Source organism: Pezoporus flaviventris, unplaced genomic scaffold (genome assembly GCF_033815535.1).
Source record: "Pezoporus flaviventris isolate CSIRO_AGI_PZ_B2104156 unplaced genomic scaffold, CSIRO_AGI_Pfla_v1 ptg000130l, whole genome shotgun sequence".
Taxonomy (NCBI): domain Eukaryota; kingdom Metazoa; phylum Chordata; class Aves; order Psittaciformes; family Psittacidae; genus Pezoporus; species Pezoporus flaviventris.
The window spans coordinates 1212477-1231992 of NW_026892678.1; positions in this window are offsets into that span (position 1 = coordinate 1212477).

Here is a 19516-nt window from a genome sequence, read left to right on the forward strand (position 1 = left end):
CCCAAAGGCCATTCAAAACCGTCAGAACTCTCAAATGATGTTGTTGTACTTGTCACTGGGGCTGGTGTAGCTCCTGTGCTTGGAGTTGAAGTAGCTGCATTATCTGTTGTAGTCAGAGTCTGAGTAGCTGCTGTACTTGTCAGTACAGTGTGTGGGAATGTCTCCCTCCTAGGCTGACCACCCGAGGAGGGGAAAAAAGATGTGTAATTGCTAAACACTTCTATTATATACCTCCCAAAGTATAGAGGTGGTGACTGCACTGGGAACGCAAGTCAGGTCAGTTTCATGATCAATAAGACTATTGTATTACAAGTCATTACCATAAAGTACACTGAAACAACCTTAGCCCAAGCCCCCAGCCGATAAACACTAAAACAGCAAATAGCAGCTGTAAGTAATGTATGACATGCTGAAACTGTGAGATCAAGAGCAACAACTTTGAGAGCCAATAAATCAGGATTGTAATGAGTGACTGTTAATCCGAAACAATGCATGCTTATCACAAATACAATTAGAAATACTCTGGTAAGTTCTGTTGTTATCTCAACCCTTTGTGCTCCATGTTGGGCAAAAAAAAGGACTGTCATGGTTTCAGCCCAGCTGTAAGTCAGAACCACACAGACATTCTCTCACTCCCCCACTTCCTCTCTGGTCCTTGGTCAGAGTAAACATTACTGAGTAGCAACTAAATACATCAGTGTTATCAGCACTGTTCCTAGGCTGAAAGTCAAAAACACAGAACTGCACCAGCTACTAAGAAGGAGAAAAATGAGTGATGCTGTTGAACCCAGGACAGATATGTAAACTTTTATCACTTTAGTATTTTAGTAACATAAATGTGAAGTATTTTATGGGGAAGAGGAATTTTGCTAACCTCAAAGAATGCCATTACTTTCCCATTTAATTTTTAAGATCACATTTTCATTTACACAGAACTTAATTTACACAAAATTCAAAAAAGAACAAAGCACAGAAAGATATACCAATATTTTCTTCCCACAATTCTTATTATAAATTTTCTCTGTTCTTCTGCTTTTAATCTGTATAGCCAGCTCATTCTGTACTGCACTTTTCTTTAATTTCTGTTGTTGTTACAAAATTTGAGCATTTCTTAAACTGTAGGACTAAGAATAGGGAGACATTGGCAGACAGAACAACTAGGGACAGTGTTATATACATAGTTGAAACGCTTATCCTTTCTCTCCACAATGCTGCCCAAAGTGAAATTCTCCAGTGTTGATGTTCAAAGAATCAAAATCTGACAATTTTCTGTTCAAAGAATGACAACGAAGACTGATCATCTGCATTCTGACCCTCATTAAATGGCATTCAAAGCTACAACAAAAATATTGCTGCAGTACAGTATAAAAATTATAATGATGTTGTCTGTTGTCCATGGAGTTAATTAAAAGATCTGCAACAAGAAGCCACACAAGTCTTGCATGTAGCATGGGGAACAAACAAGAGGAATTAGAGATGTGTGCACGTCTACGGGGGTATGATATAATAGGCATCACAGAAACGTGGTGGGATGGCTCCTATGACTGGAGTGTTGGAATGGAAGATTACAGGCTCTTTAGAAAAGACAGGCCCTGCAGACAGGGAGGAGGAGTTGCCCTTTATGTTAGGGATAGGCTGGAGAGTATGGAACTCTGCCTGGGGACAGGTGAGCAGTCAATAGAGAGTTTGTGAGTCACGGTTAAAGAGAGAACAGCTATGGGAGACATTACTGTGGAAATCTGCTACAGGCAGGCTGATCAAGAGGACTCCGTGGATTAAGCACTCTATAGACCTATAGGAACAGCCTCACGCTCACAGGCCCTTGTTCTTATGGGGGACTTCAATCACCCTGATATCTGTTGGAGCAACGGTACGGCCCGGCACAAGCAATCCAGGAGGTTCCTCGATTGTGTGGAAGACAACTTCCATCTGCAAATAATAGAGGAGCCAACAAGGAGAGGTCCCATGCTTGACCTTGTGCTCACCAACAGGGAAGGGCTGGTTGGAAATGTGATGCTCCAGGGCAGCATTGGTTGCAGTGATAATGAGATGGTCAAATTTGAGATCCTCAGGACAGTGAGAAGAGCGTGCAGCAAGCTCACTTTCCTGAACTTCAAGAGAGCAGACTTTGGCCTATTCAGGAACTGGCTTTGTAGGGTTCCATGGGATATAGCCTTAGAGGGCAGGGGGGCCCAAGGCTGTTGGTTGATATTCAAGGATCACCTGCTGCAAGCTCAGGAGTGTTGCATCCCAGCTAGAAGGAAGTGCAGCAGGAGGGCCAGGAGACCACCTCAGATGGATAAGGAGCTGCTGAGGAAAATTCGAAGAAAAAAAGAGGCTTATAAAAGGTGGAAGCAAGGACAGGTGACCTGGGAAGAATACAGGGATGTTGTCCAGGAAGCTAGGGACCAGGTTAGGAAAGCTAAGGCCCAGTTAGCATTAAACTTGGCTAGGGATGTGAAAGACAACAGGAAGGGATTCTATAGGCACACAGAGAATAAAAGACAGACTAGGGACAAGATAGGCCCCCTCCAGAAGCTATCAGGAGAACTGGCTACCCTGTATTTGGAGAAGACTGAGGTTCTTAACAACTTCTTTGCCTCAGTCTTCACTGGCAAATGCTCTGGCCACACCACCCAAGTCTTGGAAGGCAGATGCAGGGACTGTGAGAATGAAGGTCCTAGGCCCACTGTAGGAGAGGATCTGGTTCAAGACCGTCTTAAGAACCTGAACGTACACAAGTCCATGGGACCTGATGAAATCTATCCGCGGGTCCTGAAGTTGCTGGCAAATGAAGTTGCTAAGCCACTGTCCCTTATATTTGAAAAATCATGGCAGTCAGGTGAAGTTCCCGATGACTGGAAAAAAAGAAATATAACCCCCATTTTCAAGAAGGGCAAAATGGATGACCCAGGGAATTACAGACCAGTCAGTTTCACCTCTGTGCCTGGCAAAATCTTGGAGCAGATTCTCCTGGAAGGCATGCTAAGGCACATGAAATGCAACAAGGTGGCTGGTGACAGCCAGCATGGCTTCACTAAGGGGAAATCCTGCCTGCCCAATCTGGTGGCCTTCTATGATGGGGCTACAGAACTGATGGACAGGGGTAGAGCAGTTGATGTCATCTACCTAGACTTGTGCAAAGCATTCGACACTGTCCCGCACAACATCCTTGTCTCTAAATTGGAGAGACATCAATTTGACAGGTGGACCACTCAGTGGATAAAGAACTGGCTGGATGGCCGTACACACAGAGTTGTGGTCAATGGCTCAATATCCGGCTGGAGACCGGTAACGAGTGGTGTCTCTCAGGGATCGGTGTTGGGACCGGTCTTGTTCAACATCTTTGTTGCTGACATGGACAGTAGGATTGATTGCGCCTTCAGCAAATTTGCCGATGCCACAAACTGTGTGGTTCAGTTGATACGCTGGAGGGAAGGAATGCCATCCAGAGGGACCTCGACATGCTTGTGAGGTGGGCTGATGCCAACCTCATGAGGTTTAACCATGCCAAGTGCAAGGTCCTACACCTGGGTTGGAGCAATCCCAGGCACAGGTACAGGTGGGGCAGAGAAGAGAGTCAGAGCAGCCCTGTGGAGAAGGACTTGGGGGTGTTGGCTGATGAGAAAATGAACATGAGCCAGCTTCAGTGTGCGCTTGCAGCCCAGAGAGCCAGCTGTATCCTGGGCTTCATCAAAAGGAGCCCGATCAGCAAGTCGAAGGAGGTGATTCTGCCCCTCTGCTCTCATGAGACCTCACCTGGAGTATTGTGTACTGTTCTGGTGCCCTCAAGATAAGAAGGACATGGAACTGTTGGAACAAGTCCAGAGGAGGGCCACGAGGCTGATCAGGGGACTGGAGCACCTCCCGTATGAAGATAGGCTGAGAAAGTTGGGGCTGTTCAGCCTGGAGAAGAGAAGGCTGCATGGAGACCTCATAGCAGCCTTCCAGTATCTGAAGGCGGGCCTATAAGGATGCTGAGGAGAGACTCTTCATTAGGGACTGTAGTGATAGGACAAGGGTTAATGGGTTCAAACTTAAACTGTGCACAACCACAGGAAACACAGGCAGCTAAGAATCTTCACTAAATTTTTTCAGTCAAGGCAGTCTGTTTAGCTAGCAGACTCCTAGGAAATCCATGTACCCATCACAGCCTCTGCTCTCTTGAGGGACTCAGCACTCTTTGTGAAATCACTTCTGTTTCTTGCATACATAAATAAACACTATAGGAGTATCTGCTATTCTCAGCTATCACAAGCAGCACATAAACCAACTTGGCTGGCACTTGAATCACTCATTCTGCAGAAGTTAAAAAGTGTAGCTAAAGTAAATACAATCAGTGCTTGCTTTTTCAGCAATACCACATAATTTCACCACAAACATGAGAAATGCCTAAAGAAGATAAATATTTCAATACTGTATCAGGCTTGGGAATTTTACATCCCATATTGTATTTTCCAGCTTCATCAAAAAGTATAGCATTTAGCTATACTTTCAGTATAGCTATACCAAACCACCATTTTCTGACTGTAGCACAGGGCTCACTGATTTGCTCCTATGTAATACAAGATGAGAAGAATGGAGACATTAGTGATCCACTAGAAATAGGGTAATAGAATGATTAAGGTTGAGAATCATCCTTGAAGTATAGAAGTATAGCGTAATTACCTTCTTGATAGCATTCTAGGTGAGAGAAAACATGTCTTTCTGTCTTTATGATAGTGTCTCTATTTATAACTTTCATACTATCAAAAATCAAAGGAATTTAGTAGAACGTAGTGGTAAAACTTGACTATGACAGCATTAGCAAACAAATTTCATGTACAACAGAAGGTGAAGTTTTCATGTATGTAAACAGTTTGACTTGAAAAATGTTAATCTAGAAAGCATTTAAACACTTTATATAGAAAGGAGAAAAGAAAAAGACCATATATAAAGACCTAGTAAAAGACAACACAAAGATCCAAAATACTATGCAGAAGACATCCACAGAATGGAGTAATCAAACATTAATGTCACCAGTGGGGAAAATAAACAACAAGCAAACAAACAAATAATACCCCACACCAAAGAACAGCAAAAATCCAAGCAAAAATAACCAAACACCCTAAGAGATTTCTAGAACCTAATAATACCAACATAAATTCTTGTTATAAAGGTAATAAAGACAGAGTGTGTTCTGTTTGCTATGAATGGTAAAAAAGAGCCAGGAGGGAAAAGAGAGAATAAAAGCTTAAAAATAGACAACAAATAATACAAATTCAGGAATGTTCAGTTGCATATTTCTGTACATATATATCTAAGAATAAGTAATCAATTTAATGTAATTTAATGTATTTTTGACATGTTCCCTTGGATAAATTAAGAGCTATATGCAATATCTAGCGTAGCTCTAACACAGAATGAAACTACTGATACACTCACAGGTGCTTCAGCTAGCATCTTCTTCTCTTGTACGCCTTCAAGGACTGGCACACATGCAGCAATAGAAGGATTCTTTCCATCAAGCTGAGAATAAGGTAAAGGTTAGAGTGAATTCAGAGATTCTTAATTAATGCAGTTACCCTGGCAGCATTAAGAAACAGTAAACATTACAGTGCAATACAATACTAGCTGCTTACAGTTATCTATTTGTCTAGACATGCTCTTTTTCTGTGAACTCATGCACAGTTTCAAGAATACAATTATAAACCTTTCTCACATGCAGTCTCAGATCCTTCAGTAATTCCTTTGATTGTAGTGGAATTAACATCACGTGGAGATCTGGGCCAAAGATTCAGAACTTCTAAAGCTTTTTGGCACTAAATAGAGATTTCTCACAGCTTTGTCCTATGTCTTTCTCATCTGGGGGCCCTAGTTCCTCAAGGTTTCCCCGAGTTTGCTGAAAATCCAGAACTGGGGAGCAAAAGTTTCCTTAATTATGTTCTGCCTCATGCTTTCTCTCTGCAGTTCTTGGACCTTGCCTGCAAACACCTAATTTTGTGCTGGCTTCTCAGACTCTTCCACCAGCATCAACCTGCTCTTCAAAGAGGTCACAGCCAGCCTACCTCAAAAAGTAGCTAACAGACAGTGAAAGCTGGTTTTAGGGCTGTTGTCGTATTTAATTCATCTTCACTACCACAAATAAAAAAAAAAATAGAAATAATAAAATTCACCCTTTCAAAAGACAGAAACTTGTTTTACACAGATAAAGGAATCCTTCTCCTACAGGTCACCAGCCTTATAAACTGATGGATGTAGAAAGTTAGAAATGTTTCATGCAGGTATTGTTTCAATATTGACTGCAAGCCAGTACTCATAAACAAGGACATTTGGTGTTTTTAAACTTATCAATGATATTATTATCTAGTCCCACTCAGCTGTCTGTTCCAGACCTATTAAAGAAGTAGAATTAACTGTGATGAAATTTCATTATCAAGAAAACACTTCAAGGAGGGAGCTGTCATGAGAACACTTGAAAAATCATTGAAAGCTCTTCATTACATAAGGAATAAGTTTTGTAAATTTAAAGCTAATTTTAATCTTTTACCATGTAACTGAGTTACACTCAAGGGTCAATTTACCTTCAATGAAAGCACATGTCCTGAAGTGTCTAATTGTTGTGCCAACAGGAAAACACATCTTTCCCATTTTTTCTTATGCTGCTCAGAGTTCTGGCATGGTTTCTGTTCTCTGGTACTGTAAAAATCTGGGAATATAACATCACACCAGAGGGAAGATTCACATCAATGGGAAAGGAAGGTAGGTAATGACTATCATCCTTTTCCCATTTTACAATTTCAGAATGGGAGGGAAAAAGTCCCATCACGTGATAGAGAGTAGCATACAACAGAAGAGTGGAGATATGGCAACACTAGCAGCTCTCAGCTCTGCTTCGTGAAAGATTCATTGTTATGGAATCAAGGTGGTCTCTCAGCAAGACTATGAGACAGTGTGAAAAATCTGAAAAATTCCTGTGTGGAAAAAGAAGACACAAGTGCTGCAAAACAATACATGGACTCCTCTGGCCCCTAATCATCCTTGGTATGTTAGAACAAGGTAATTTTTTATTTTTCTGCTGAGTCAGGCACAAAAAACTATTTTGGACATAACAACATCTTTGTAAATTCATCAACCTGTCCCAAGACGTAGTGAAAGTTGGAACTAGCACACCAGAAGAAAAAGCAGTACTGCCACACTGACAAAGTCACTCACTGGTTTAGACCTTTGCCTGTGAAGTGCTACCAAAAGTCATTCCCCTCCTTGATTTGTGGTGATTTCGTCCAAGCTTCCTACTGTGCTGAATAGCACCTGAGCTCCCAGGGTAATGCTCTGATCTCCTCTCCACTGGATGAAGTACAATCCCTTCTTAGAAAGTAATTTACTGCTGAGAAAACATCTCTTTCAGCCCCTCTACATGTTTCTTCACTCAGGAACATATAACTTCAGAGAGGATTGCTGGTATTCCATGGAGTTTCTGTTTATGCCAAAGAGAAAATCACCAGCAGAAGAGATGAAGACCACCTGTGCAGACTGTGCAATGGCCTGACTGATAGGGCACTGTTTGCGAAGCTCAAGTCTGCTCAGGCAGAAAGAACTTGGCTCTCCAGTAACCTGGCTGAGAGCCCTAAAGACAGGGCTCTCAGAAGAAAGAATCCCGCGTTTTCTAGCAGCATTTTAAAACTACACTTTCATCTCTTTTTTCCAAATGTCTGCAAATAAAATGTTTATTTTGAATAGAACACTTTGATGAGACAAATGCAAATAACTTTGGTTTAGTTCTTGGTTTGGTTACCAAAAAGAAAAAAAAAAAATTATTTACACAGCCTCACAATGCAGAAAATGCCACTTACAGGTATTTTACAATACCAAGTTGAAGCTTTGCTTCTTGTCAAATGTATGATGTTATCTCTAGAAACAAGTTTGACAGTCTCACCGAAAGGTTGGTGAACCTCTTTTCTAGCTGTTGAAATTAGCCGTAGTAGCAGATTGGAAGATTAAACATGTTCCCTCAATAAACAAGTGATTCTCTAAAGAACATTGTAAGCAGAAACCTGGCAGGTTTCAGCGAATTCTTCCATGAAGACATGTCAGTATATCCAATTCAGCTATGCTGCTGCGTTTTACAAACTATAGTGAAAATACTTTTCAAAAAACTATCTTGCACAGCTTTGTCTCCTACTGAGTGGGTATCCTCACTGTTTCTTTTAATTTCCATTAAAACTAAATCGTTGTTATTTTTATTTCCTGATCTCTTTTACTGTTAGCAGAAAAAAGCAGGGCCCACATTGGCTTATTGGTGTTAATGTGGGTTTGAGAAATAGCACAGACATTTGATGCATACCAGATCAAAGGTCTTTGATCATCTCAACTTCCTGGTGCCGATTGTCATCTATTACCTGACTTATTTCATCAGCTTCTGAAAAAGCCAAACTTCTGGGCAGGTAATGATAACATTTTATTAATTAGTAGTGAATGTCTTTACTAAGATAGGAAAATTGCAATAGGAGCATGGATCAACTAGATTTTTTTTATAAAATGCTAAAATCAGACACAGTTTTACTTTGCCTTTAGCCAATCTCCATTCCAAGGGAAAAAGAAGAATGACTATTTGGCAAAATGTGATCCACTGCGTGAGGCAATCTCATGTGATCTGACTTGACATAATTGCACGTTTTGTGCAGTACTCATGATTTCCTGCGTATTTATGTCAATTGGTAATGAGTCATCATTCCCTTGAAATTGCTGGACATTATTATCTTCCCAGAGGAGTAAATCACATGGAAAGCAGGACACAGTCTCATCTGTCCTAAGCCAGAGAGCTGAAATAAAGCTAAAACTTGGCAGCTGTACTAACACAAACCTGTACAGTCCAAGTTTTACCTGATTCATAGCTCTTTATGGAACAAATTACACTGTACTGCATAGGTACTTCAAAACAATCTGAAAATAAAAAAGGTATAAAATTAATAATTACAGCAGGTTCTAGTTTCTTTGATGCTGTTCACAAAAGCAAAAATATCATGTCAAGGGTCATAGAGCTGAGGAAAATGTGTATCCAAATATAACCTGAATAGTTATATACATCAAAAAGCCAAACAGGTCTATTTTCAGTGTGTCCAGCAGCACAAATCATTCATCCAAGTAATATAACTGAAGAGAGGAATTGATTCAGCTGTCCATAAATTCTGAAATGGAAATTACCTTTTATAGTAAGTAGGCAGTTCAGTGTACTTACCATGTCTGTAAACTTTCTAAGCACTCACTTTCAGGTACCTACAAGGTTGAAAAAAAAGAAATCAGGTTTCACGTTAAAGCACTTCATTTCTTTCCCAAATTAGTTCTCCTTCTGGAAGTTAATGCTCAGTGGTTATCCATGTAATACTTTCATTATAACACAGTGGAGAATAACTGCATTAGGAGCAAAAGAGATGCAAACTGTAAAGGTCACTCTCCAGATAATGGGATTCATCAAGGAGACAGAAGGTACTGGGCAAGATTCACAAACAGCATCAGTTTCTTTCCTCTACTTCAACAGTTTTGGGGGAGAGAAGAAAGATTCACAAATTCAAAAGAAGTTTTCAGCTAACAAAGTGAACTTAGGCCATCACTGTAGCTGCTGCACAGACATTTGGTATAGCTGTGAACAGGAGATGGTAATTAGCAAGGCCTGAATGATGAAAGAAGACCCCCAGATTCTTTTGATTTCTACTAAATCTATATACTCAATTTCTACTAAATACTGTATACTTAATTCATTATTTTTACAAGGAAAATCAAGTTCCCCACTTCTTTACACAAGTTTCTTTTCAATTTAAACCATGGCTATAATATTTTTCCTGTATTTTCATTTCTACTGCATTTTTAATCTCAGAACATTTTAAGCAGGTATTATTTGCATTTTATACATGATGAAATTAAAATACAGCCAGACTAAGGGCCGGTTTCTGTGTTATGTGCAAGCCTGAACCACCCCAGGGAAAGGAAAACAGTGCATTTGAAGCAAGATTCTTCCCAAATTGCCCATGGTGTTTTTCTTGCAGACCAATAAAGTTAGGGGAATGAGAAGTTACACTAATTTTATTCTTTCTTTCTTCGATCAGACTGAACCTGCCTGAGAACGTCATCTTTTAACACTGAGGACTGCAGATGCAGTAGTCAACTCTCATTTCAGTTACACCACGTAATTGTTTTTCCTCCACACTCCCCCTGCTAACGCAATTGAAGTCCATTCCTAGCCTTGCTTAAAACAAACTGGATTTTCATCTGCAATAGGGATTTCTGCTGAAAACTAAATAGAAAATCACAGTGTCTATATTTCATTGATTTCTCCACTTTACCAGTAAAAGTAAGAAGACTTGGATATATTGGTTGTATTCCCTTACAGTCCCAGATGGCCTGTTTTTCCACTTTTGCTATCAGCAAATCTTTGCAGGACAGTGGTTGACATGATCACCTTACCTAGTCCTTCCTACTGTGCATGATTATTTTTGGCACAGGTTTCCAAATGCTAGAGTTCCTTCTCCTGTGGGGAACCACTTGAGGGAAAGAAACTCATGCCTTTGTCATCACAATTTTATTTAATTTCATCATTAAAACTGTAAAATACACTGGTCCAGAAATACAGTAAATCTTACATGCACCTGAGCAAAGGAGCTTGTCAATGCAACAACTCTGAGAGGAAAATGTGGAGTCCATTTCCAGATGCACCTGTGCCTTACAGCTAATGGAAGAGTAGACCAGAATTATTATTAACACTAATTAAGCTCACAGGCTTTGATTACACAGTGAAAGCAAATCCTTGCCCATACAGTCAGAGCAATATATTACATAAGATGCTATTACATACTACATTACAGATGAAGAGACTTTCTCTAGAGCTGTTATATATGGTATATTATGATGTTGACGATTTACTGTTTTGTTACAAATTCAAAATTACATGAAGAGTTACTAAATGTTCCCAATCACACAGATAATCCAATACCAGAAAATATTGCAAAAAAATAAATTCACAAGCAATAGAAGATAGAAGCTGATAGAGAAGATTCCTCCTTAAAACATATCTTTTTCTCAACTCTTTTATTTCCCTTTGGAGAGGAAAATTTTCAAATAACTAGAAACCTGACATAGCTACTCTGTCATTACTATTCATCAGAATATGGAAATATTAGTTTTATTGAGGGGGGGGGGGCTGTTTTTTGTTTGGTTTGGTGTTGTTTTGTTTTTTTCCAAATGGATGGCTAATTGCCACAAGGAAAATTAAATTGCCTTGGAGACACCTGAGGCCAAATGTTGAACAATTTTATGAACACACACTGTTAAAATATCTTTGTCTTGTATGCCAAGCATCCAACTGTTCTCAGTTCTGAAGTAGAATGGACAAAGGATCTGACTTGTATTATTTATGCACAAAGGCTATCCCAGCATACCACAACAAGCGCCTTTGGCATTTCTATTTAATGTTAACCGACAGTTAACAGTCTTCTAAAAATCTCATGGAGAAGAGAGTTGTTTTTCACTGTGTCGTGGTTTAAACCCAGTCAGGTAACTTGTTCACTCACTCCCAGTGAGTGGTGCCGGGCTGACAGCAATCGAGGTGTCCGTTCCCCCCCCCCCCCCCCCCCACTGGGGCTCTCCCCTTCCCTGCTCCCAGAGGAACGGGGAGGAGGATCGAAACGGTACAACTCCTACGGGTTGAGACAAGAACAGTCCAGCAACCAATGTACAACACAAATCACCACCGCTACCACCAACGACAACAATGGTAAGAGAAAACAACAAGGGAAGAGAATACAATACCACCGGCCAAGAAACGAGTCCCACCCAGAAGCCCGTGTCCTTCCGGGGAACTCCCAGTTACCCCCCACCCCGGGCATGACGTGCTGTGGTACGGAATACCTCTTGGGCTAGCCTGGGTCAGGCGTCCCGTCTCTGCTTCCTCACAGCTTCCCCTCCTCCCTGGCAGAGCATGAGCCTCACAAAGTCCTTGGTCAGGGTAAACATCACTTAGCAACAACCAAAAACATCGGTATCACCAACACTGTTCCCAGGCTGGAAGTCAAAACACAGCACTGCACCAGCTACCACGAAGGAGAAACATGACTGCTACTGCTGAACCCAGGACACACTGGAACTGCTAATCCCTTGTACTTCCATTATTGTCTTGCAGCATATACTGACTAGTCACACGGACTGTGTAGAAAAGTTTTGCACATGTCAAAGTTATTTTATTTTTCAGGAGTCTTCAGTTTATCAGGTGTTCATGAAACAACACTCATGGCTAACTCAGAAGAGCTAGTGGTGCAAATGTTTCAAATTAGTACAAAAAGTGTTAAACTCTTCTAAACCCCCCAACTGAAACAAAACCCCTGAAAGCTTTCATTTTTACACAGTATTGGTGAAGGATTTTCATTAATACAACCAATTGTTGGTGTTGGGTTTGAAAGACTCTCTTTCGATTTAATTTCTCTTCAGGCATTAGCTAGTACAGTATTTGAATACTTTGGTGTGTTCAGAATAGCTTTGTTATGGACACAAATCCACATGGATTCTGCTTGAAATGGATCACTAACTTAGTGGATTAGCTGAGAAGGTAATGAAAATCTTTATAAATCAGTAGTCAGGAGACTATCAAAGAGATCAGAAAGGGCTTTTTGATCCATCTCTAACTCATTAAAGCTACAATAAATCCCACGGAACTCAGCCACAGTTAGCAATATGTAAACTCCAGTGGATTAAAGAAAATTAGCAAAAAGTTTCCAGAAAGAGAGACCTACCAATTGCTAATGTGTCTTGTTTCCTTATATTCCCAGAACTGACAACAGGTAGAGGAAAAATGTCCCTTCATTTACCTGAACAATGGGCTTAAGCAATAGGCAGCTATTACGATGACCGTCATTTGGAAGTCTGTAAACAAATTTGGCTGAGATTTATTCCTATATAAAACATGTATGAATATTTCTAAATACAGCCCAGACCTTATTAGAACCAAAATCCATGATCCAAAGCCCATTAAAATCAAAGGAATGACTCCCATTAATATCAAGGTTGTTAGATAAGGCCACAAGCAGGGAAAATCCCCACTGAAAACAGTGGGAGTTCTGCCTGCATTAACTCCCCTTAGAAGCTGCTAGTACTTTTCTTCTTTCATTTCTTCATAAATATTTTATAAACAAAACTCACTGAACTTTGAACTTGTACATATAACATTATGCAACACTTTTGTAAGGATCTTGCTGGTCTTAGAGCTTTTTTGTACATATCTCTGTGTCACTTCAAGAGCAATCCGAAGATAGAATCTTGCTCGGGAAGCTAATGCTGCGTGGTTTACCTTGGCACTGTCACTATATGGAAGGTATGGTAGACTAGAAACAGCTGCTGAATTTAAGTGTAACCTGTGTGTTAAAATGTCAAGCTAAGTACCTTTTTACCTTGTTTCTGACAAAAGAAAGTAGTCTTTATTTCAGAGTTTACTAAAATGAAACACTCCTCCTTGTTTCCATGCACAAAATACATACATACTCTAAGAGTACTATTTAGCTGAGTTTAGTAAATGCACTGGGAGAGTCTGTTAAAAGCCATTTGAAATGTTTGCTTTGGAATGAGAATGGCCTTATTGCTTCCAAGGGCTAATGCTGCCGCTTTCTACCAGCCATTGTGCAACTAATGGCACAGAAAAATAAACTGATAAACATGCTTTTGTCATTTGAATGCAACTGTTCACATCACAGACAGCCAAATGCTAATTAAGGTTAGAGAGATTTTTTTAATTTGTTTATGAGTTGTAGGTTTATAAAATAACACTGGGAAGCATAAAGCTCCTTCAAATGCATTTATTAGAACATACATCTAGGCATGTTTATGCTTTGCATTGAAAGAGGTAGCAAATGAAAGAAAACTAGGCATTACCTAGTTAATTGTCCCTCCTTCCTGTGTAACCATTTCATTTAAATACATGGTAGATTTCTGAAAATAGTTTGAAACTTGAGTTTTAATGTTATGACAGTCCCTTGGTTTTTTATACCATTTTCCACCTATTTTTAAATACAGTCTTTAACAAACATGAGCAACAACATCATGAAAAAAATTGTTAAAAACATTTAGAAAGCACATGAAAACACTGGAAAATGTGTTAACTGAGTAGCAACTAAAATGCAACGCAATGCTACACAATGACAAGGAAAAATAAACTGACAACATCCACACTTTTAGCAGGTCTTCTCCCACCTCCCATGTGCAGATGCTCTGGCACTGATGGCTCATTTTGGGCAGGATGAAGTGGAAGGGGAAAAATCTTTAGTATGTGATGTTATAACTAGTCTAACTTGTGCCTGTGGTGGTTTAAACCCAGCCAGAGAGCTTGTTCACTCACTTCCCCCCTTTCTTGTCCTCCCCCTACTCCCGGGGGGACCGAGAGGAGAATCAAAAAGAATGCAACTCCCACGGGTTGAGATAAGAACAGTTTAGTAACTAAGGTATAGCAGAAATCATTACTGCTACCACCAATGATAATAATGATAAAGGAAATAACAAGGGAAGAGAATACAACACCTCACCACCAGCCAACAGTTAACTCACCCCCCCAGCCTGACCAAGCACTGACTGAAACCTCCTCCAACCCTGCAGTCTCCCAGCCCTTCCGGCTAACTCCCAGTTACATCCTCGGCATGACGTGCTGTGGTATGGAATACCTCTTTGGTCAGTTTGGGTCAGGTGTCCTGTCTTTGCATCCTCCCAGCCTCCCCTCCTCCCTGGCAGAGCATGAGGTTCACAAAGTCCTTGGCCAAACCAAAACATCATTGTTATCAGCATTGTTGCCAGGCCAAAAGTCAAAACACAGCACTGCACCAGCTACCAAGAAGGAGAAAAATGACTGCTACTGCTGAACCCAGGACAGTGCCATAAGCTTCAATCAGCCTCTGGTCCTCTAGAAGAAAATTATATCAAAGCTATTGACTATCCCCACAGATAAGATTAAAGAATAAGCAAGAGTTCCTCACAGGTAGCATTTTTGCCAAAATACCCTAAAAATCTTCAGTGTGTCTGAGAGAGAGATGAGCAGCAGAGTAGGAGAAAATAAGAAAAACAAATGGCAAATGAACGACAGAGTAAAACAGGTGAGAAACAGCATATGAACCTTGTTTTATCCCTAGGCAAAATATTTCTCCATTTCAACTGCACTATATGCCTAAAATGATCTATAGGAGAGCTGGGATTAAATTCTCTAGATTGGTCATGCATAAGTAAAAATAACATTTTAAATATGAAAAATCAGCTTGACTATTTGCAGCACTGATCCATGCAGAGGAAAACCTATCAGTTTTTGTCAGCTATGCAAATACATAAATACATTACAATTTATGTACATTTACAAAACTTTTTTTTCCTTTCACAACAGGATTGTTGTTGTTTTAAAGAAGAGCTTGTAAATAGAAGATCCTCACATTGTTTTGAGTTGAGATGAATACTCAAGAAGTATGGTTATGTTTTATGGGTTTTTTTTAAACTCTTCATATCACTCTATTGCAACAAGGGCTGAAAAATTATGTCCTTCTCCCATCCAAGCATAAGCGGTTTACATGCAAGTCTCTGATGTCTTCCACTCAGGACAACATGGATTATGCCCAAAGCCTGAAGGTGACAGCCATGTAAACTGCAGACTACCAGATTTGTCCAGGCTTCAAGAACAACAGAATCTTCCTTTTTTGTTGTGTTTTGGGGTTGTTTTTTTTTTTCCGCAATAAAATTTCTGGCATGAAAAGGAGAAGGCATGCCTAAGAAAAAAATCCATTTTAATTACACCAGCAAAATTTGGTTTCACAGGGGAATGCAGTCTTCAATATTATGTTTCTCTCTCTTTTGTTCTACTAATTTCATGGATGCAGGTTGCCAGTATCATAATAAGGGCATCACTTTTCACACAGACGGTATAAACTCATGTCACAGACTTTGAATTCACCCCAAGTATAACTGCTCTGAATTGTCTTACACTTTTAAAATTGAACAAGTCTATATTTTAAAATATGAGTTCCAGCTAAGTTAGCTCCAGCAGTTCTGAGAGAAAGTGAAGAAATCTAGATTCGTAAGAGAAAGAATGAAATTTATAAGCAACCATGTTTACTCAGATAGGTCATACGCAAACCTGATTAAAGAAAATTCAGTGGCAAGGTACGACTCATGACTTAAATCCTAATACTGCTACTGCTATTATCCTTTTGTACTTGGACATCATTTACAAAGAGTAAGACTAATTTATAAAGAAAAGATGAATATTCACTGAAAACTCTGAACCAATTGTTCTTATTGTATTTGATAACATACATATTCACACATATGAATATAGAATCTACACAGTAACCAAAGCAACCATGCTGATTATTAGAAGAATAAGTATTATACTGTAGCTTTTGGATTATCGGAAAACGTGTCAGAAAGGTTAATCCAATTCCACACTATAGAATTCCCTCAAGACTCAAAAGGAAAATTTAAAAACGCATAATCTGGTCTCCTGCGTCTGTTAATCCTTTGCACCAATGATTAGTTCCTGTTTAGGTTAACAAATAAAAAAAAAGATGAAATGAAGGTTAAAGGTTCTCTAAGCCTGTTTCCTTTTTTTTTTTTTTAAATAAATCATTATGCTAACAGAACTTAAGTAGGATTTTAGAGTAGCAATTGGAAATCTCCTTCTTAAAATGAAATAATGCTTTCCTTGGATACATAAAATGCATTAGGCACAGTCTCAAATAAAATCAAAGCTAGTGGATTACAAGGGTCAAACAAATTAAGCTTTCTTTTAGATTTGTATCAGCATCTGAGCCCAATAACATGCTTCTTAATTGAATAGTAAGCACTGTCAGTCAACCCCAGCCAAAGCAGCTCTGATTATGTAATGGTTTTCAATTGTGATTATTTCAGTCTAGCATATGGAATATTTCACATCACACTTTGCTAGCTTTGCTACTGCTGACATCTTAATCTGAAGTGGAAGCTGTTTAAACTCCTATGATCTCTCAACTGTTCTAAAATGTGAGCTATTTAAATATGTATTTCTTAGCACTTAATACCTATCAGTAACAATGGCCAAACATTTCGTGTACCATCTGTGATTTTATGGATAATAGTTTTGATGAAGATTTAAAGGAAAAGTCTGAAAATCCACTCCCTTTTATCCCCCCATCTTTCAGGGGTTGTATATTACATTTCTGGTCTAATAGGTGAGCTAGTTGGGGTGCTTTTTTTAACATTTGTGGGGTGACCTCTCTAAGACATTCATCTCTCAAAGCTCTAAAAGAGCTAAGTCACCCACAACAATGTTTCTGTTACATGTATTGATCTGCCTATCTGTCCTTCTACATAAATATTAAGTCAAAACTGCATGAAAATATATATACAAGCTGACAAGGTACAAAATGATGATATCATTGCTGGGAGATCACCCTTTTAACTATGTATTTCCTCCTCATCTAGTGTTCATGTTCCTTTTTGGGTGGGTGGAAAAACTGCTTTTATGTTGCACAGTACCTGATCTGTTGTGAGCAATAGAAGAAAATACAAAGTAATAAAGAGTACAGTAGTGATTCCAACAGAAAATGAAACAGCATGACAGGTCTGCTGCATCAGTACATTATAATTCCCAGCAGGAGTAACAGGATAATTTCTCTCCAAAGAAAAAAAAAAGAAAAATACTGTCACAAGCTACAATTCAAGTCAAGATCGGACATTTGCATGTCATTTGACCAATACCTGATGTATGCCAGGTCCTAGAAATCATCCACCAAGTGGAATGTGTAAAAGTGCATTTTAAAGCATACAAACCATACATTTCTATTAACACATTATTCTTTATTTTATAAATCTCTTCAGTGTTTGGGTGGTTTTTTGACATTGATTGGTGTCAGGTGTATCTGACAGAGAAAGAAGCACTTGCCACTCCACATAAAGTATTACTGAAATGGTAAGTATACCTCTTTCTTAGAGATCTTAAAAATCTAAATCTAAAAAAAGAATCTTAACATCTAAAATAAAAATCTTAAAATCATAAAATCTGAACATTTCTTCACTTTTGTTTTCAGTGGCTCCTTTTTTAAACTGTGCTCTCTCTTGCATGGCAACAGGGAAGCAGTCTAAAGGCTTGACTGTGCTGGAATACTTTTGATGAAAACTCTACATTCAAAATGCATGAATTCACAAGGAACCATGAGCTGATGAAATCAGGAACCACACTATATGAATGGTTTAGTTTACCTGTGTACACTAAGGAGCTGGAAGCTGACCTACTGCTCTAAGAGGCAGAAACACCATTCTCCCTGCAATTTCCTCCTGTTAACTCATTATAGCAGAGTCTTTAAAGAAAAGCAGTCTGTTAAGGGCATAATGTTCACAAATCAACCAAAAAAATCAGATACTAGTCTCATTTCATTCAAAAAACATTTTGCCAATGGCAGCAGCTGTAGCAGAGTAAGAGTCAAAGATTGTGAAATGCTAATCTGGCATGCAGTCTACTCCATCTTCCTGTGAAAAAACTGCTGTGTCTAAAAGGGATAAAACTATGGCTGGAAGGAATGCAAAAAGCATATGATCATCATCTCAGTTTGCAAACGATACTCATTTATGCATGTCATTGGAAACAGTGTAACCACTTCCCTTCTTATATATGCAGGAAAGCAAGATAAAACCAAGAACCTAAACCAAAACACTGATTTTACTTGTAAATTTCCTGCTTTTGTTACTACAAAATTTAGTCTTAAGTTGCTAATTAAAAAGAAAGCCTCTGATTTGCTAGCAAACATTAATATGCAACATAACCGATTTATTCTTGATTTACTGCTGAATATGCTCATAGCCTTAATTTGCTCTTTTTTTAACCTTAGCTCTAAAGGCATATAAGTATTGCAAGTAAGCACTCAATTCTATCACTTTTCACAGAATCTGTTTTTCAAAATGTGCATTTTCTCTCCCAGATTTAGAACAGAACTCAAAACCTTTGTCCTGGCACTGCTGAAGCTGCAAAGTGCATCATCCTTTGCAGGTGAGATTTTTCTTTGAGTTACTTCATGACCTCCAGTATCTCAGCAAAAATCTGTCTCTCTCCTGTGTGAAAGAACACTTGCACTTACACAGAGATGTCTACTTGCAATTTGAAAAAGATCTCATCTGTTCACCTTAGAGAAAGCAATTTATCAATGAGTAAGCATATTTAGTAACTATGGGGGGGTTTATTATTATTGTCATTATTCATATCATTAATGAATGTCAAGGAGGGATACTTACGCTCCTGGGTTGGTGCATTTCATTGGAAGCCTTATTGCATTGCATATTGCTGTACTGGGTGTCCATGGTGAGGTGCTGGCAATGAGGGGGCGGCAGGGTGGTGAAGACTGTGAAGAGCACCCAGGCCTGCTCTGTCCTGGACACAGCTCCAGCACACATACCACACGGCATGGCTGAGGCCCTTGGCCAAGGTAGTGCCATCTCTGTGTGTATTTAGCAAAGGGGAAAAAATGCTGCCTGGCAGCATGAGCGGGGTAATGAAAGC